At 37.4% G+C, this 22,193-nt stretch overlaps 1 non-coding gene across 1 annotated transcript; it reads left to right on the top strand.

Moving 5' to 3' along the window:
- Window positions 1-18,943: 18,943 nt before the first annotated feature.
- Window positions 18,944-19,142, top strand: LOC115871768. Its single transcript, XR_004047471.1, has one exon. It is a non-coding gene; the product is annotated as a small nucleolar RNA SNORA74 (small nucleolar RNA).
- The last annotated feature ends 3,051 nt before the right edge of the window (window positions 19,143-22,193 follow it).

Below are 22,193 nucleotides of genomic sequence, written 5' to 3'. Positions count from 1 at the left end.
GAAGCTGAGGAACAGGAAATAGGATAACAAAGCTTGGGGGTCATAGGCTGGTGAATGCAGAGGCACATGACTCAGATGTTAGCCAAAGAAATCCAAGTTTGGCACTATGCTGACAGCTCCTGGCATCAGCAGGTGACACACCAGGATACTGAAAACCAGACACAGGATTCAGATCCATCAGAAGATGAAGGGAGAGGAGAAAGTTCAACCCGGCTCAGGGTCTATCTTTTATACAAAAAACCCCCACAAACCCCAGGAAATGCCATCAGGCTGCCTCTAGATAGATAGGTTGGTGTCCTCTACTTTCACCCAGGTATAGCTGGTTCACAAAAACTCTAACCATCCCAAAATGCATGTACCATAAACAATGTATATCTAATACAGAAGTAATCATTCTATAAGAAGAACCAGCTGTTATTAAGTGGATAAATTGATCTGGTTTTGAGTAGGAATGTGCTCCACATGAAGCTTATTCTTGTGAACTTTCAGAAGTAGACTGCCAGGCCAATCTGTCAGTTAGTAGTTGAGCATTTAACCATTGTGCTAACTTGAGATTTTTATCGTAAGAAGTGGCCACAGGAAAATTGAAAATCAATTTATCATATACGTATTAAAAAGAGAATTCCCCAAAGAAAGACAAATGAGTATAGACAGAGAAGAGCACTTCATTTCATGAAGCAAGATTGAAAGGGAAACTAAAACCTCATTATGTCAGGGCAAATATATGGTGTGTGAAAATTTATAGAAGTGAATTATTCTAAAAACCTAGAGGAAAACACAAGAAGCTAATTGAGAAAAATTAAAATGAATGGATTCTACATAAAAAATACGATTTTTGAAGTTTAAATTTTCAAATCTAATGAAAGGAGTTGTTCTTGAATATTAAACATCTTCAATTAATTAGTGCCAGAAACCATGCAATCTATTTATACTTCTTAACATTCTATATCAGTGTGTGTGTGATATTGAATTATTTTTACCTTGGTGTGTATCTTTTTCTACTTCTCACTGACAAAAACAATTTCTGTGCCCAAATCCACCAAAAAATAAAACAAAAATAAAAACCATGGTTAAGGATAGTAATGGTATTAAAATTAAGAGAAGGTGAGAAAATACTAATTAAAGTGAAACGATCATCTTAAATGTAAACGAAATTCAGTTGAACACGTTTTGATGATTTCTCAAGAGAGGTCAAAAATTACAAATTAATGACACCCTATTAGCATTCAAATTCAGTAATTTATTTTACATGTGTATTCCATATTAATCAAACTTGCTGTCATAGAGTCAATGTTGACTCTTGGAGATTGTAACTGTTTTTAGGAGTAGAAAGCCCAGTCCTTCTAACTTGGAGGTGTTGGTGGTTTTAAACTGCCAATCATGTGGATCGCAGCCCAACTCATAACCACTATGCCACCAGGCTTCCTGTGTCCCATATTAGAGGAATGTATAATAAATAAGCAAATAGATTCTAGTCTTATCTAAATTACCACCATTTTCTGATAATTTGCCACGCTGTAGTGGCTTGTGTGACACTGTGATGCTAGAAGCTCTGTTACTGGTATTTCAAACAGTGTCAGGGTCAATCAAAGTGAACAGGTTTAAGCAGAGCTTATGTACTAAGAAAAGACTATAAAGAAGAATAGGCTCTCCACTTCTGAGGAATCAGCTACCAAAAACCTTATGAAAAGCCACCAAACGTTGTCAGACATGGAAAACATCAAGAACAGAAAGAGTATATTGTCAGATATAGTGGCAGAAAATGAGCCCCTCGGGTCTGAAGGCAGTCAAAATGTGACAGAGGATGAGCTGCTTCTCAAAGTAGAACTGACCTAAAGAAATGGAGGAAGTAAAGCCTTCAGGAGTAAGGATGGAGCTTGAAGAACAATGCTGTCCCTGACAGAATATTTATCTACATGCAAGGAAATCCAGTCACTACAACTACTATTTGAATGTATGCAGCATCAATAAAGTTAATGATGAAGAAATGAAAGAGTTTTACCAATATCTTCAGTCGGAAGTGGATCAAAAACCAAATCAAGATGAATTGAAAAGTATTGGTGATCACAATGCAAAATTTGAAAACAAAGATGAAGGAATAATACTTGAAAATATGGTCTTGGTGACAGAACTGAATCTGGAAAGTGCAAGACAGAATTTTGTGAGACCAAGGACAAATGTCTTTTTTAATGGTACAAGGGGCAACTGTGTGAATGAACATCTGCAGATGAATGCACAGATTAAATTGACTTCATTTGTAGCAAGAGAGGATGGAGAAGCTCACTGTCAGAAGATAAAACCAGGCCAAGGGCTGACTGTGGAATAAGTCATCAATTACTGATGGAAGCTGAATAAAATGCAAACAAGCCCATGAGAGCCAAAGTAAGACATTGAGTCTATCCCACCTGGATTTCGAAGTAGATGTGGAACACAAGCTCTCATTGCTGCTGTCAGATGGATTTGGGGTGAAAGCATAGAATATCAGAAAGACGTTTACTTTGTGGTTTACTGTCTATGCAAAGGGTTCAATTTGGGGGTTCACAACTAACTATGGATAGCCTCAAGAAGAATTTGAATTTCGGAACACTTCTTTGTGTTCATGTGGAACTTATATATGAATCAAAAGGCAGTCATATGAACAGAAGAAGGAAATGCTGCATGGTTTAATTTTAAAGTCAGGAAAGGTGTATGTCAGGTTCTAGGTTCTCACCATACTCCATCTGTAGGCTGAGCAAACTATTAACAACTTGTAATGTGTAGATGATAACTTTGTTGCTCAAAGTGAGGAGGATTTGAAGACTTGCTGATGAAGATCAAGGATTTCAGCCTTTAGTATTGATTGCAACTCAATATAAAACAAAACCAAAATCCTCACAACTGGACCAATTGGTAGCATCATCATAAATGGAGAAAAGATTGAAGTTATAGGAGATTTCCTTTTGTTTATACCCACAATCGAAGCTCATGGACGCAGCAGTAAGAATATTAAAGGACTCATTTTATAGGGTAAATCTGATGCATAAGACTTTTTCAAAGTGTTGAAAACCAGGATGAGTACTACTTGGAGGGTTAAGGTATGCCTGACCCAGGCCTTAGTATATTCAATTGCCTCATGAATGTGAAAGCTAAACGTTGAATAAAGAACACCGAAGAAAAATTATGCATTGGAATTGTGGCTCAGGTGTAGATTGTATGTACCATGAACTGCCAAAAGAACAAACAAATCTGCTTGGAACAAATGCAGCCAGAATGCTCCTTAGAGGCAAGGATGGGGAGGCTTCATGCTATGTACTCTGGATATTATCTGGAGAGACCTGTCCCTGGGGAAGGACATTATGCTGACAAAGCAGCGTGGCAGCCAAAAAGAGGAAGGTTCTCAGCAAGACACAGCGACTGCAACAATAAGCTCAAACATAAGAAAAATTGCAGGAATAGTACATTAATGGGCTAGGTTTTGTTCAATTGTACACAGATGCGTTGTCTTAATTGATGTTTTCTATTTTACCATTCTGGGTTCTAATATTGATTGAAATAGCTATGCAAAGCTCACAAAGAAAATGTATGATGTAAGGGCTTATTAAGAAAGTTAAGAAGTTGCAATGCCAGTGAGAAATGCTCAGATTTCAGTTGTTTATCAGGACAGTTTACAAAATTCTCTCAGGTCTGCTTATAAATGCCCAAAGGGCATACCACTCCATTGTCAGCCTCAACCTGAATGCATTCAACTCAAACTCCATTAGCAAACCTAGCTACTTGAATTAAGTGCCCAGAGGGCTCCCCTTACAATAGTGTCACTGTGAAATGGAACTGACTGGAGAGCCCCTAACAACAATGATCTCTACATTTAAATGTGCATCCTAGTACTATATGATTTATGCTTTTAGAATTTAAGATACTTGTGAGGTTCAAAAGTTTGTGAACAAATATTCCATTATATTTTAACTTTATTTTGCACAAACTTTATAACTTATCCTTTTGGAAATGATTTTTGTTTAATATGAAAACAAAGTATTGCTTTTGCTGTTAGGGCTCATTGAATCACTTCCAACTCATTACCTCCTCTGACATAATTTCATGACAACTTGATAAATAAGTGTAGAGGTGGAGTGTAGCCTGTCAATCAGGTCACAGCCTGATGATGCCTCCTGATGGGTGTGACCTTCTCATGAGGATTCTGGGAACTTCCTCTCTCTCTCTGCTTTCTCCTCCTGTTCACAAGCCACCTGGAGACTTGCTAAGCCCTCTGAGAGCCTTGCTCTCTCAACTTCATCTTCCTGCTGTTGAGACACTCAGAGAGCTGCTGGAGCCACACTAAGAGCTGTGAGAGCCCTGGAGATGCTCCCACCGCCACTGGATCCACAAGACTTTCCACCCACTGGCCTGTGAACTTCCTGCATTGTGGTAGTTATATAATCATTTGTCAATTTGAGAGGATTGAGAGTGAAGGGGTAGAGTATAGCCTGTCAATTAGGTCATAGACAATGAGGCCTCTGTGTAGGCATTGCTTTCTCTTGAGGATCCTGGGAACTCCAGTATTCTTTCTTGGAGGCAAGACACACACTCTCTCTCTCTCTCTCTCTCTCTCTCTCTCTCTCTCTCTGTTCACTCCCTGGGAGACGTTGAGGTTGACAAGCCACATTGAGAGAGGCTGAAGGAACCACGTGGAGGCCCCTGCCAGCCCTGAGGTGCTTACAATGCCACTGGATCCACAAGACTTCTCACCCACTAGTCTGTGATCTTTCTGCATTTGGCGTCATTGAATGTGCTTCGTGAGTCTGAAGAGAACTTTATAGATTGGTATGGAACATATGGGCTAATATTGAACTTATTGACTTGATTTGAACTGGGCCGGGATGTTTTCTTAATGTATAAATTCACTTTATATAAAGCTCTTTCTTATACACATATGAGTGTCTCTGAATTTGTTTCTCTAGTTCACCCAGACTAACACACCTTGCATCCTTGCATGGGCTGCATGAATTTGGAAAGCAATTTATGGACTAGTACTGGACTTAGAGGTTAATATTGGACTAATGGACTTGATCTGAACTGAGCTGAGATGTTTTCTTAATATACAATTACTATTTTATGGAACGAAGAATCTTTCTTACACATATATGAGCGTCTCTGGATTTTTTTCTCTAGTCAACCCAGACTAACACACCTCCTTATGTACAAATGAAAAGGAGCACTACCCAGTCGTGCACCATCATAAAAATGGTCGTAATGTTGGAACACACTACTCCGAGCACTTTGTCAATCCATCTCATTGAAGGGCTTCCTTTTTTTACTGACTGTACTAGTCACCTAATTTGGTGTCAATTTAAGGATTGGGAGTGCAGGGGTGGAGTCTAGGCTGTCAATCTGGAGATAGCCAATGAGACTTCTGTGTGGGAATGGCCTTCTACTGGGAAATCTGGTACTTCCTCCTTGGAGGCAGAAGACATTTCTCTCTCTGCCACTTCCTGGGAGACATTGCAGAAGAAAAGCAACATGAACATAACCAGACCTCAGAAGCTGGAGAAGGCACAGAGAGACCCCTGCCAGCACTGAGATGCTTAAAACATCACTGGACCCAAAGACTTTCTACCCACCGGCTTGTGATCATCCTGCATTTGACTTCATTGCATGTGTTTTGTGAGTCTGAAGAGGACTTTATAGATTGGTATCAGACATGTGGGCTAATATCAGACTTATGGCCTTGGACTGGACTGGGTTGGGATGTTTTCCCAATGCTCAATTCCTCTCATATATAAATTTCTTTCTTATACGCCTATGTGTGTCCATGGATTTGTTTCTCTAGTCTACCCAGACTAACACACTGACCCTCTATTTTACTACATATGATGCCCTTGTCTTGCTTCTGGTTTCTCCTGAAAACATGTCCAAAGAATGTGAGACCAGGTTTGTCTTTGTTTCTACAGAGTTTAATGTATTTTCCAAGATAGATACTTCACTCTCCTAGCAGCCCATGGTATGGATATTCCGTGTTCTTCAACAGCACTCTAAGTAGAGATGTGAGCTTCTTACAGTGATAAGTTTTTATTCAAAGTCTTCAAGTTACAACTCTGGTGGAGCTTATTTTCACACTAGAAATACAAGACTCACTGCCATGAAGTTAATTCCTTTTCTTTAACAACTCTATAGCAAAGATGGAACTGCTCTTCTGGGTTTCTGAGAGAGATATTCTTAAATATAATAAGTACAGGTTTTGAAAATCATTTTTTAATTGGCAATATATATTTTTTTCTAGATTTAAGCTATTACTTTAGGAATATAAAACATCAACTTAAACATTTTTGTGACAAAGTTATGTTATTACCTCTCCAAATTCCTGACTCCAGGAAGAATATATTCTTGAAAATTTCTGGTTTCCTAATGAGTTTTTGAAAATTTGTGTTATACATTGAACTCGTTTGTCTCTGTCGTTCTTATCCAGATCTTTAGTTTGAGTTGTAATATTCATGGAAGATTCTAAAATTGTATCTGTAAGTTTTCCATGTGTATCAAGTCTTAATTTGTTTTGTTTAAAGACAAAGCAGAAGAGAAGAGAGATATTTCTTTAGATTCCTTGCAGCTGTGTACATAGTACACTTTTATGATATTATATCATTAGCTTACTTTGACAGATTTTATAAGGCAAGGTATTCTGAAACTTAGCAAAGTCTATATTTTAAGAATGCTATGGGATGTATTCCCCTTGATCTTCTGAAGTGCCATGTATATAAGAAACCATTTAGAAAATAACAGTTCTGTTGAGAAATGACTTCATTGTGAAAGATAGTTCATTTTCTGCTTTCCTTTTAGATGTTTTATTTACCTTAAGTACTTATATTTGCATTCAAAGCTTTCAGTGTCTATTCTACCACTTCACTTCTTATGTAGTCTCCTACACTTTGTTACTCCTGCATGTCTTTATTTGTGTTTATCTTGTATATTTATGTATCACTCAAAAGTACAGAGCATGCATTAGAATGTCAAAACAACAGTGAAGTTGTCTTAATACAATCAGTAGCATTGTAGCCAGACCAACATATATCTAGAGTAAAAGGAACCATAAAATCTAGCTAGGTCTGTGGCATGTTATATTATTTATATCTTAATATACTGCCATAGCTGACCTCTTATGGCTTTCCTATTGCCACAGGCAGGGGTCAAACATGCCTTCACCTCCATCCTTCTTTACCATGTTCTGCCACCAATTATTCCTCCCATGGCACTCTATTTCTATTGGGTTGGAAAATTAATTGCAATGGCCACTTAAACCTTAAAAACAATACTCACTCATGATTAAGGGTGATTATTTTGAGACTTAGCAGGTTACCGCAAAGCAAGATCAGGAATGACAGGGCCAATAATCCACAGCAATACTTCTCATCAGTCAGTAGGCAAATATCTCTATTCTTCAACCTCTCAGTCATGTGGTCTCTTGGCCTTTGCCTCTGTAGACTAGCTTGCCTGCCTGTTACTATTTCTCACAATCCTATAGTCTCAGGACAGATGAGAAGGAACTCCATAGTCTCAATGGTGCCTCTCTGAGTCTCTGTGCCACAGTCCCTGATGCCTCTGGGCTCAGTCTCTGCCACTTCAGACAGAGATCTTTAGTGTTCCCTTCCTATGGTCCTTCCTATGGGGTTACTGCCTCTGTCTAAGATATCTTATAAACCGAGGAATGACTTTGATGTGTTTCCGGTGAAAGTTTTCCCCAACATTTTCAATGACATATAATTCACATATTATGCAGTTTAATAGTTCATTCACATCAGAAGAGTTGTAAAATCACCACAGTCAGTTATAGAACATTTTACTCAATCTGCATGCATCATCATTAATTCCCCATTTCCCTCTAACCTCCCCATTCATACCACCCAGGAACCATTAATCTAGTTACTGTCTCTATAGATTTACCTATCCTGGATTTGATATATATAGAAAAGTATTAAAAAGCAAACAAAGAACAAAAACAAAAAAACAAGAATAACATGTTTCCCCAAAAGTAAGACATCCCTCGAAAATATGACCTACTTACAGTTTTGCCTCTCGCTGAATATAAGGCACCCCCAGAAAATAAGACCTCCCCGAAAATAAGGCCCCCGAAGCTAACTTAACTCTGGACTCTGGACCGTAGCAGCGGACGCCCGCTGTGCAGCTCACTGTTGGCCGCAGTGCAGTTGGAGCAGACAGGAAGTGCGAGGTCTCTTTTAATAAAACAATAAACAATAAATGTGTACCGTATTCTTCTTTATGGAAAAATAAGACATCCCCTGAAAATAAGACCTAGCGCATCTTTGGGAGCAAAGATTAATATAAGGCACTGTCTTATTTTCAGGGAAACAAGGGTAATAATAACACAAAACCTAAACTGGATTGAATAGAAAGCAGAAAATATTAAAAGCTAGAACATATTTAAATAGATCATAAAGAAATCAAATTATAAGGTGCTAAATTTTAACCTAACTGCATTGCCAACAATCTACTTTCCAATGCATTCGACATGTTAACAAGACTACTTATATCCCTGGTCCATGGTTGGAGGGGATTTCTACAGATGTTAAGACTTGTAGGTTCAGGGAATCAGAGGAGTAGTTTTACCCTGTCTTACAGGGAACTCTTTTTTATTTCATAACTGCTGGCTCTATGAACATTGATTTTGTATCTGAGCAAGAAAAAAATCCTAAAGAAATTCAGTCTGTTCTCCATTGATCATGATGTTACCTGTTGGTCCAGTTATGAGGATTTGGTCTTCTTTATATTGAGTTGTAATCCATATTAAAGGCCACAGTCTTTGCTCTTTTATTTTATTTTATTTTATTGGGGGCTCTTACAGCTCTTATCACAATCCACATGTATATCCATTGTGTCAAGCACATCTGTACATATGTTGTTTTCATCTTTTTTAAAAGATTTTTTCCTCCCTCCCCCTGTCCCCTTAATAATTTACAAATTCTTCTTTTTATCAGCAAATCCTTCAAGTCCTCCTCACTTTCAGAAAGCAAGATTGTGTTATCTGCATCCCAGAAGTTGTTAATAACCTTTCCTCCAAAACTGGTTTCATTTTTCTTCATATAATCTAGCTTTTCTGATTCTTTGCTCAGCATAGAGATTGAGTAAGAATGGGGAGATGATACAAACAACGCAAAACTTTCTTAATTTTTAAACCATGCAGTATTCCCTTGCTCGGTTGTCATGGTTATCCATAGTTTGTTATGATCCTCAGAGTTCAAGGTCTTGGCATAGTCAATTAAACCCAAGTAGGCATCTTTCTGGGATTCTTGGCTTTGGGGCAAGATCCATCTGACATCAGCAATGATATCCCTTGTTTCCCATCCTCATTTGAATCTGTCCTGAACCTCTGGCAGTTCCCTGTCAACACACTGCTGAAACCATAGTTGGATAATCTTCAAAACATTTTACTTACACATAATATCAATGATATTATCTACAGTTTGAAAAATCTGCTGTGTGCCTTTTCTTTAGAAAAGGTATAAATAAGGATCTCTTCAAGACAGTTGGCCAAGTAACTGTCTTCCAAATGTCCTGGCACAGAGAAGTGAGTGCTTCCAGTGCTTCATCTGCTTGTTGAAACATTTCAATTGGTATGCTGTCAGAACCTGGAGCCTTGTTTTGGGGTAATGCTTTATGTGCAGCTTGAACTTCCTTCAGTACCATTGGCTCTTCCTCATATGCTACCTCGTGAAATGGTGGAATGTAGACCAGGTGTTTTTGCTACAGTGACTTTATGTATTCTTTCTATCTTCCATTGATAGTTCCTGCATCATTCAAATCTTTGCCCCTAGCACCTTTCAATATTGCAACTTGAGACTTGAATTTTTTCCTGAGTTCTTTCAATTTCAGATAAGCTGAATGTGTTTTTCCTTTTTTGTTTTTTAATTCTATGTCTTTGCTCATTTCATTGCAATATGTGGCTTTGTCTTCTCCAGTTGTTCTTTGCAATTTTCTGTCTAATCATTTGACTTAATCATTTCTTCCATTTGCTTTACCTACTCTACAATTAAGAGCAAGTTTCAGAGTCTCTCCTAACCTCCACTTTGATCTTGTCTTTCTTTCCTATCTTTAATGCATCAAATCTCTTCTCGATGTGTTCTCCAAAGTCAAATTGAATAGACTAACTATCGTACTTTGGCTACCATGGACTTGTTTTCATTGGTTTCAGCTTTAACACGAACTTACACTTGAGCAACAGATTGCCTATTCCACAGTCAGCGTCTGCCCTGATTTAGCTGCTTATAATTAGCTTCTCCATTGCTTCTTCTCACAGATGGACCCAATTTGATTTCTGTACATTCCACCTGAAGAAGTCCATGTGGATAATCACCTTTGCTTTGCTGAAAAAAAAAAAGGTATTTGCTATGGACAAATGTTGCAAAATTCTATCATACAATATCTAACGTTGTTCCTATCACCAAGAATGTATTATCCCACTATTATTCCTTTTTTGATTGTTTCCAACTCTTGCATTCCAATAGCCACTCTATTAATTGCATGCTTGAACTATATCTGACTTGAAAATTTTAGGAGAGCAAGATTATTATTAGAAAGTAAGGAAGCATCGTTATTTAAATATCTAGTTTTATTTGGCTAAACTGTAGTTTTAATTCATTTATTGACTAACTTATATGGGAAATTAGGAAACATATGGTCCAAACACATGAAAATAAGAATTAAATTCCTAATATAATATTATAAAAGAATTATTGTTAGATGCTCTTGAGATGGTTCATACCCTTCATCATCCCCCAAATGATTGTTATGTTTGAGCACATTGTTTCAGCAATTGTTTCAATACTTCTCCTTGAGGATCTTCCTCTTTTTGGTTGATTCTTTACATTATCAATTTAGATGACTTTCTCCAAGACTGGAAATTTTCAATTTCTTTATCACAAACTTTTGTGTTGGGTTCATAAATTTGACTGAGAGTGACTGATTTTCTCAAAGACAGATAAATATAATCCTATCACAGACAGTGTTGTGCTTCAAGATTGATTTTGAAAATTTTTTTTGGAAAATGAATAAAAAGCCATTCATCTTCTTTTTGTCATTCCAGGTGTAGTAAATGAAATGATTTTCTGATTCAAAATAGCTAATATCAATCAATTTCAGCTCACCAATGCTTGGAATATTGATCTTTGTGTGTTCCACTTGAAATTTGATGACTTCCAATTGTCCTAAGTTCATATTTCACACATTCCTGGTTCCACTCATTAGTAGATTCCTGCAGCTGCTTTTCCCTCCCTTGGATCATGACTTATCAGCAAATGAAAATCTCAACATCTCCGCTCCCGTAGGTTTGATCCCACTCTCATCACCGCAGCTGACTCCAACTCCATCACCATTTGAGTACCCTCTGAATGAGGGCCCCACCCTCAGGCACTATCTTCGGGAAATACTCGGCTCCCTTCCTTAGGCTTCAGTATCTGACACTATTCCCATTCCATGCATGAGGATTTTACCTACTTCCTCCAAAATGGGAGGTTGGTTCCTCTTTTGTAGTTCTTAGTTCGGACAGACACTTCACTGAATGAACCCTGTTCACTTTGGGTGACCCTTCTGGTGTCTGAAAAATCAGTGTCATAGCTGCCAGCATCACCGCACCACACAAGGCACCACAGTGTGACAAACTGAAAGACAAGTGGTAATTCCTTGTATACATTTATAGGCATATGTAATATTTTTATTTTCAATATTAACGCTAATTTTGTATGAATTGATAATACTTTTCACCAATCAGTCTGTAAGTTCTGTAAAGGAAAGATTATTTCTTATTGTGTTCTTATCACTTGTTCTAGTCTCTTGTATTCCAGTCTTGGAGAAAGTCATCTAAATTGATAATGTAAAGAATCAACCAAAAAGAGGAAGATCCTCAAGGAGAAGTATTGAAACAATTGCTGAAACAATGGGCTCAAACATAACAAACATTTGGGGGATGATGAAGGATATGAAACATCTCAAGAGCATCTAACAATAATTCATTTATAATATTATATTAGGAATTTAATTCTTATTTTCATGTGTTTGGACCATATATTTCCTAATTTCCCATATAAGTTAGTCAATAAATGAATTAAAACTACAGTTTAGCCAAATAAAACTAAATATTTAAATAACGATGCTTCCTTACTTTCTAATAATAATCTTTCTCTCCTACAAGGTCACTATGAGTCAGAATCAATTTAATGGCAAGGAGGTTAATATATATATAGATAATAATAATCTTTCTCAGAGAAATCCTTTCTGAATCATATATATCATGAGATCTAGCATCCTTTTAGAAAAGTTTAAAAAGCATTTTCATTAAACTGCTTGCACATTTTCTATTTCTTTTGTATTATGTTTGTCTATTTTACTTTTTAAAATAGTTAATTTTTAGGGCTTTATATAACTTTTATGCATCAAAATACCTCATCTAGTATTAGATGCATATTAAAGATTCCTCCTATTATTAAATCAAAGCATATTATGGATATATGTGAATACATATGTGAAAAAAATCATTGAATATAATGATATTACCTAAAAATTGTAAAGTTAATTTGAAATTCCCCTGCTACCATTCAATGATAATCTGTGTACGTAACTACTGAGAAAATTCTGTGCAGGTGTGTTGTAATCAATGTACTAGTGAATAGTTAAATTTTGAGAGGATCTGAAAATATATTTGTGTTAGTTTGGGTAGACCAGAGAAACATATCCACAGAAACTCATATATGTATAAGACAGAGTTTTATATAAAAGGTAAGTGTACATTAAGTAAGCATCCCAGCCCTGTCCAGTCCAAGCCCACAAATCCGACTTAGCCCATATGTTCAACAATGATCAACAAAGTCCTCCTCAAACTCACAAAACACACACAATGAAGCTGAATATAGGAGAAGCACAGGCCAGTGGGTAGAAAGTCTTTGAATCCAGTGGTGGTGTAAGCATCTCAGTGCTGGCAGGGGCCTCCATGCGGCTTCTCCAGCACTCTGGGTTGCATCAGGGTAACTCCATGTGCTTCTCCTCAGGGATGTTTCACAGGAAGTGAGCCTTGCCAGTTGAGGCAGAGAACTAGCTAAGGCAGCCACACTGATCCAATCATCAGAGAGCAAGAGACAAGAGAGCTAGAAAGGCGAGGCTCACTGAGCTGTTTATCTCTCCGCCCTTCCATTAATCCCACATGTGTTCATCAGCCAGGTTGGCAGCATAAACCTTAACTATCTCAATCCACCCCTTGCCAACTTGGCACTTGTACACAATTTTTTAGCCTAACTGTTGCAGTTAAGTAACACCTACACCTTCATCCTATAGTCCTATGACTATATTTCACCACCTATGAAAGTTTGTAAGCCAACCACTTCATGTCTTTATCACCCCAATTTTAAGTATCCAATTTCTATACTGCCCACTTACATCAACCCAGGGCTCTGATGAGACAATCATATTTTTTGACGTGAAGAATATTCATTCCAGTAGGAACCTTATTAAGTCCCCATCCATAAGCAAAGTCAAATCCAGACAGGCCATTCATAAAGTCAGCAACAATATGTACCAGTTCACAGAATCAAAAATCTCTTCATTTGGTCAGGTTCTGGTTAACTCAATGTGGGCCACCTCACTTAGCCTCCCAGGGTGCCCATTGGTCACCTTGACTTTAGACCATGGGCTCTCACCAATACTCAACAAGCCTAGGCCCCTCATGCTAGGTCATCACCTTTAGACCAGTGAACCTGCTTTCATTTTCTCCTTTTTCCTATAAACCAAATCCCCAGGTGTCAGTAGCTAAATTCAACTCATCTCTTTATTGCTGTATTTCTCAACTTCCATTCAACAAGTAGATCCATGTGGTCACCTAGCAAGCATTTCAATCTACCCACAGGCTCTCTTTAACTTTCAATCCTAGAGAGGAGTTTTCTTCATGGTTCCAGATTTTTTTTCAACTTCTGACAATGACCACTGGTTCCTGAGTACTCCAAAGCATGGCTGGGCATACCTACAGATCAAATTAATGGTCGGGGGCAGTGGGCTTACAAGCTCTCTGTTCTATATTTCCCAAAATCATTTCTATAAATCATAAGCAAAATAAATCAGTATAAACAAAGTAGAATCAGATACTAAACTCAATTCTTAAAACAGTCAAGTTCAATCCTTATTTACCCTATCTAAATCTTTATCTAAACTATTCAATTTATACAAAAATATGGGATTAGGTCTTTAAGAGCATTAAACCAGATCCAGGCTTTCTGTCAGGCATTTTGACCTTCTGTCAGCCATTTTCCTTAAGCAGCATTGTTTCTGAGAAATTCAAATGGCAATTTCTATCCCTGAGCTCAAAATATACATAAATAACATCCATTTTTTGCCATTTTAAATAAGAATAACCAAAGACTACCACCAAACAAAATAATAAAAACTTTAACTCCCCATATTCTTTCCAGAAAACAACCAAGTAAACAGTGTGGCTTTATCTGACCTCTGGATTGCCAAAGAAGAAACACTGCCATGAGAGAGAGGTCAAACAAACATCTACTCTCCAATTTAAGATTTCTTCCTCCAGTACCCCACTCCTGGTACCATAATGTGTTAGTCTGGATAGACTAGAGAAACAAATCCACAGGAACTCATATAATATTCTCTGTGAAACTTTCAAAGATGTAAAATTTTATGTCCAGACAAATATGAAGGGAATCATAGGACTTTCAGATGTCCTTTCAGATGTAAGAAAAAAATGAATAGAAATATCTCACATCTTCCTAACAATTAGATGAGATGTTCATGTAATCCCATAGCACTGAATCACTAACTTTAAAAAACGTAATGGTTGTCCCATTTCCCCAACAAGGAAGCCATAAAATAGCCCTGCACCCTGAAAAGTAAAACTCTAGCCTTCCTGAACAACAGCAAGAAGCTACAAGGCATTTGAAGACCCAAGGAAATAAGGCATGTGGTGGCTCTCATGCCCTGGTGAGGAATGCAACGAAGCCCAGGGCACAAACAAGTGAGTGAGAGTTCAAAGCAATCTGGATCTGGAATGCAGATCCAAAAGAGTAATCTGAAGAAAAGCTCTTGGGACGAGCAAAAGTGGAATTAATATGAACAATTTTCAGCTACTTTTAAAGGTTTATAGAACTATCAAAGACAAAATGAAAAGAACAAAAAACCTAGGAATTCTAGACCAAATAATGTATCTAGAAGAGATGAAAGAGATGAGAACAAAACAAACCCCTATGGAATAATAATAATAACACAATACAATGAGAAATTATACTCCAATAAATTTGAAAACTTAGAGAAAAGAAACATTTTTCTTGATGTGCCAAGTAAACACAAACTAATGTAGAAATAATTTTTTAAAAACATAACAAAAAATGAAATATATCCTGTCTTTAATTTTTTTTGACAAAATGGTTCATGCCCAGATGATGTCACCATATGATTCTACTAAGCATTCTGAAGAGGTGACGCATAGTAAAGAACATAGTAAAAAACATAGTAAAGAACATTGTAAAGAACAGCACCAGACACTCGAAAGAAACGCAATCCTGAGACCGAAACTAGGGTCTGGCAAAGACTCTATCAGTGCTGAAAACTACAGACCAATATCTTTCATGAATAGCAGGGCAAAAATTTTCAATAAAACACTTGCCAATAATATCCAACAATATATCAGAAATATAATACACCATGATTGAATGGGCTTTATTCAAGACACACAAATATGATCTAATATTAACAAAATAATAAATATAACCGCATCACAAATAAAATAAAAAAAATGAGAATCAAATAATGCTCTCAATAGATGCAGAAATGACATAGACAATATTCAACTATGATTCCAGACAAAACACTCAGCAATATAGGAATATAAGCAATATTTCTCAACACAGCAAAGGTCATATATGAGAAAATGAATTGGTCGCATCTTGCATAACAGGAAAAACTGATAAGGTTCCTCAGAGATCACGAAGCAGACAAGGATCCCCCTTATCACCGTTCCTATTCAACATTGTGGTACAAGTTTTAGCCAGGATGATTAGACAACTTAAAGAAATTGGAGGAATCTAAATGGGCAAAGAAGTGAACCATTCATTTGCAGATATGAGCTCACATGTAGAAAAACCAGAAGACTCAACAACAACCCAAAAATGTTGGAAATAAGCAAAAGATTTGGCAACATAGCCAGATACAATATTAGCATGCTAATATCAATCAGATTCATGTGTACTAAGGACAATAGTTCTAAAAATACAAACGAGAAGCAATATCATTTATAAAAGCCGCACAAAAAATGAAGTGCTGAGTAAATCAATTAATCAGAGAAACAAAAGACTTGGACAAAGAAAACTACAGAACATTATCACAAGAAACTAAAGGAGACCTTATAAATGGAAGAATATTTCATGTTCTTGGGTAGAAAGGCTTAATATTGTATTGTGGGAATGTAAATACCACCCAAAGTAATCTAGGAATACAACACAATATCCATCCAGCTCCCAAATTTATTCTTTACAGGGTGGGGGGAAAGTCACTAACTTTGTAGAGAGAGGAAAGTGACGCAGTACAAGCAAAGAACTTCTTAAGGAAGAAGAGCAAAATAAGAAACCTCCATAAAACCTTAAGACCTTAAAACCTATTATATGGCCACAGTAATCGAGATATCCTGGTAACTGGTATAATGATAGATACATAGGCCACTGGAACAGCATAGAAAGCCCAGGAAATTCCATCCACTTACAGACAACTGATCTTGGACAAAGGACAAAAATGAAATGGGAAAGAGATAGTATTTTAACAATGGTACTGGAAAAATTAGATTTCCATGGGTAGAAGAATGACATGGTATTCATACCTCATCTCATGTAAAAAAAAGTCATCTCAAGATAAATTAAAGGCCTAAATATAAATCCCAGAGCTACAAAGATCATCAGTGAGAAAACTGGGAGAATTTAAGGGCTCATTACTGACCTAGGCAAATTATCAAGTATAACAAAAGAAGGTCACAGAATAGAAGGAAAAACAGATGACTGGGATGTACTTAAAATAAGACACTGGTGGGTATCAAAAGGATCTATGTATAACCTCCTCCCTGGGGGGTGGACAGCAGAAAAGTGGGTGAAGCGAGACGTCAGACAGGGCAAGATATGACAAAATAATAACTTATAAATTATCAAGGGCTCATGAGGAAGGCGGGCATGGTGAGGGAGGAGAAAAAATGAGGAGCTGATGCCAGGGGCTTAACTGGAGAGCAAATGTTTTGAGAATGATCAGGGCAATGAATGTACAAATGTGCTTTACACAATTGATGTATGTATGGGTTGTGATAAGAGTTGTATGAGTCCCTGATAAAATGATTTAAAAAAAAAGACTTCATCAATAGAGTAAAATGAGCTCCCACAGACTAGGTAAAAATCTTTAGCAATGACATGATGAACAGGGATTAATCGCTGAAATTTATACAAACTGCAATATCTCAATAAGAAAAAAAATGAATGTTGAAAAGTGAGCAAAGGATGTGCACAGATAGTTCAAAAAAGACACCCAAAGTGCCACCAACCATGGAAAATTCTCATGATCATTGGTGATATGGGAACTGCAAATCTAAGTAGCTATGAGTTATCATGTTACCTTAACAAATGGAGCCCAATTAAAAAGAAAGAAACATAAAAAAATCATAAACTCTGGATAGGGTGTGGAGAGCTTTGGATGATCATGACCAAAAATAATATACAATTATGGAAAGCAATATGGTACTACTTCATACAATTGAGGATAGAAACTCCCTATGATCCAATGATACCTTTGCTGGGTATAAACTATAAAGAAATAAGAGGCATAAGACACATGTATTCCTATGTCCATCACAGCACTCTGCACAATCAAAATAATTTTTTATTCTCTAGAAACTCTCCAAATGCCCATCAGTAGAAGAATGGATAAAAACTAGTTGCTACAGACTCACAATGGAATCCTACACATAGCTAAACAATAGTGAAACCATGAAGCACTTCATGATATGCATGTACCTGGAGACTATTATGCTGATTGGAGTTAATCAATAACAAAAGGACAAATATTGTACAAGAGCACTGGGTGAAAACACTGACAAAATTTTGCACACTAAAGGGAATGGACTTTGGAGGTTACCAGAGAGAGGGGTCAAGGTTGAAAAGATGAAGTGAAGGACCAGAGGGTTAACGGATAATGACTTCAGGGAATGGGAGAATGGTGGTTCACAAAAAGGAGGAGAGAAATCATGGAGGGAGAAGGTGGAATTTAATAAGGCATGGATGCAAGGTTGGAAGAGGTGTTGGTGAGTGATGTGAACGGTTACATGCAGAGTTGATGATCTGAAATGTAAATCTCCCTCACCTATTTCACAATTTAAAATGCATGTATAAAAAAGATGTGTGGAAACAGATTTTGGGATTTTCTTTAAAAATCTATACATTAAATAAAAGATAAATCCTTAATCATTTTCCATAAAGATATGTCCAGAGCTTACTTTTTACATGTTGTGGAAATTTTAAATTTTTCTCTAATAATGCATTATTTTTTCATCTTTTTGCTCCATCTGGAAGACAACCAATATGTGAGCATAGGAGGCAGCTGCTGCCCCGGCCAAGAGTGACCTGGACTCATACCCAATAACAGAAGCTCTAGAAACCCTTTAGCTGCAAAGGAGAGTGCAAGTGTAAAGATAGTTTCCTTGTAGCCAGGATTATAATGTCTGAGGACCCAATATCTTTTAGCCCACTTGCTCAGTTTTCACATCCATGACTTTTAAACTAAATTTACATTTAAGACCTTCCTCATTTACATGGCATGAAACATAAAATACATGGATAAATAGAAAGGATGACTTAGTTGTTGTTGCTAGCTACCATCAAGTTGGTTCTGTCTGACCCATCGCAACTCGGTGCACACACAATAAAACAAGCACTGATCCCCCAATGGTTGTCAGCTATCCAGGCTAGCACGATGCCTGTGATGGTGTTACACTGTTGGAAGAGCAAGCGCTGCCCGGTGGGTTCTGGCTCCAAGCACTCTTTCCGTGGTGTAGTCACGTACCTTTGGGCAGCATTTTGCACCTATGAGAGTGGACTGACTCCTCCTATGGAGTTGGTCCTAGTCTGGATGCAAACATTGAAAAAACAAACAAACAAACAAACAAACAAACAAACAAACAAACCAAAAACAAGCGCTGCCTGGTCCGGAACCATCCTCCCAATTGTTCCTATGTTTGAGCCCATTGTTCCAGCTACAGTGGTTCATCTCCTTGAGGACCTTCCTCTTTTTGGCTGCCTCTCTACTTTACCCAACTTGATCTCATCTCTCCTGACAACATGCTCGCATTGTGTAAACTGAAGTCTTATCATCCTTGCCTCTGAGGAGCATTCTAGCCATACTTCTTCCAAAACAGATCAGTACGTCCTCTGAACAGTCAATGGCACGGTCAATATTCTTCCCCCAAATTCACATATTGATTCCTCTTCAGACTTCTTTATTCCATGTTCAACTTTGACATGCATTGAGGCCACTGGAAATACAATAGCTTGGCTCAGGCATATTGTAGTCCTCAAAGTAACAAACTTAATTTTCCATGCTCTAAAGAGGTCTTGTGCAGCAGATTTACCTAATGCAACTTATCTTTTGATCTCTTGACTACTGCTTCCATGAGCATTGATTGAAGATACAAGCAAGATAAAATCTGTAACAACTTCAAAGTTTACTCCATTATAACGATACCTGTAGGTCCAGTTTCAAGGACTTTGGTCTTCTTTGCATTAAGTTGTAATCCATACTGAAGGCTGCAAACCTTGATCTTCATCACTAGATGCTTCAAGTCTACCCTACTTGCAGCAAGTAGGGTCATTTCATCTGCATATCACAGGTTGTCAATAAGCCTTCCTCCAATGTTCATGCCACATTTTTCTTCATATAAAAACGATTATTTTCCCATCATACAGACTGAATAAGTTTGATGAGAGGACACAAATTTGACACATAATTCCTTATTTTCAACCATGCAGACTTCCATTGTTTTGTTCACACAACAGCCTTTTGATCCATATGCAAGTTCTACATGAGCATAATGACGTGTTCTGGAATAAAATTCCCAGTTTTCTCAAGTTTATTCCACAATGTATTGTGATCCACACAGTTGATTGCCTTGGCATAGTCAATGAGATACAAGCAAACATCTTTCTCGTTTTCACTTTCAGCCAAGAGCCTTTGGCAATAGCAATGATTCTACACTCTCTTCTAACGTATGGCCTCCACCTCTGGCAGCTCCCTGTCAATGCACTGTTGCACTGCTGTTGGAGGATCTTCAGCCACATTTTACTCACTGGGATATTAATGTTGGTCTACAGTTTAAGAATTCTATTGTCACCTTTTGTGTTAGTCTGAGTACATTAGAGAAACAAATCCACAGACACTCATATGTATAAGAGAGAGTTTTATATAAAGGGTAAGTGCATATCAAGAAAATATCCCAACCCAGTGCCACCCAAGCACACAAGTCCAACATTAGCCCATATGTCAGACACCAATCCACAAAGTCCTCCTCCGTCTCACAAAACACATGCAATAATGCTGAATCAGTGAGCGTATAAGAATCTCAGCGCTGGCAATGGTCTCCACATGGCTGCTCCAGCACCCAGGGCTACATCGGGGTAGGTCCAGGCAGTTTATCTCTGTGGGTGTCTTGCAGGAAGTGAGCCTTGCCAACTGAAGCAGGGAACTGGCTAAGTTAGCTGCACCCTGGTCCAACCATCAGAATGCAAGAGACCCAAGAACTAGAAAGGTGAGGCTCACTGAGCCATTTATCTCTCCGCCCTTCAACTAACCCCACATGTGTTTATCAGCCAGGTTGGCACAATAAACTTTAACTACTTCACTTTTCTTTGGAATGGGCACAATTATGAATCTCTCCCAGTCATATAGCCAAGTAGCCGTCTTCCAAATTTCCTGGAATAGACAAGTGAGTGTTTCTAGTGATTCAACTTGTTGAAACATTTCCATTTCGATTCCATCAATTCCTGGCATCTTTTATCTGTCTAATGCTTTCAGTGCAGCTTGAACTTCTATTCACACCATTGGTTGTTGCTCATATGGTTCCTCCTGGAATGCTAGCCTGGTGACCAGATCTGTTTGGTACAGTGATTCTGTGTATTCTTTCCATCTTCCTTTGATGCTTCTCCTGATGCTTCCGACATTGTTCATTAATTTGTTCATACAATCTTTCAATATTGCAACTTGAGACTTGAATTTTCCTTGAGTTATTTAAGCTTAATATACACAAAATATGTTCTTACCTTTTAGTTTTCTAATTTTAGATATTCTCACATTTCATTATTACTTCTTGGCTTTGTCTTCAAGGGCTTCCTTTTGATTTTCAATTTGATTTAATTGTTTCTTCCATTTTCTTTACCTACTCAACAATAAAGAGAATGTTTCAGAGTCTCTTCTGACATCTTCTCTGATCTTGTTTTTCTTTCCTATCATTTTAATGAAATATTTTTTTCATCAATGATGTCCTTAATGTCCTCTCATAGTCCATCAGGTCTTCTGTCATTACTGTTCAGTACATCAAAACTGTTCTTGATATGTTTTCAAAATTCAGGTAGGATAGACTGAAGGTCGTATTTTTGCTCTCATGGACTTGTTTTAATTTTATTCAGCATCAGCTTGAACTTATATATGAGCAACTGATGGGCTGTTCCACAGTCAGCCCCTGGCCTTGTTTCAGCTGCTGATATTGAGCTCCTCCATCATCTCTTCCCACAGATGTAGTCAACTTGATTTCTGTGTAATCCATCTGGAGAAGTCCCTGTATCTAGTCACATTTTTTGTGTTGTGAAAAAGGTATTTGTTATGAACAAGCTGTTGGTTTTCCAAAATTCAATCATTCAATCTCCAGCTTCATTTATATCACAATGTCCATATTTTTCAACTACTGTTCCTTCCTCTTTCTTTCCAACTATTTCATTCTAACTGCCAATAACTATCAATTAATCTTGAGCGCAGCTTTTATCAACTTCAGACTGAAGTGATTGGTAGTATTCTTCAATTTCTTTATCACTAGCACTTGTGGTTGGTACATAAATATGAATAATAGTTTTATTGATTGGATTTTCTTTAAGGTTGATAGATATAATCCTATCACAGACAGCATTGTATTTCATGATGGATTT

The sequence above is a fragment of the Echinops telfairi genome, unplaced genomic scaffold (assembly GCF_000313985.2).
Source record: "Echinops telfairi isolate 266 unplaced genomic scaffold, ASM31398v2 ScPeMD7_7401;HRSCAF=8416, whole genome shotgun sequence".
In the NCBI taxonomy this organism is placed as follows: Eukaryota; Metazoa; Chordata; class Mammalia; order Afrosoricida; family Tenrecidae; genus Echinops; species Echinops telfairi.
This window is presented reverse-complemented; position numbering and strand designations above follow the sequence as displayed.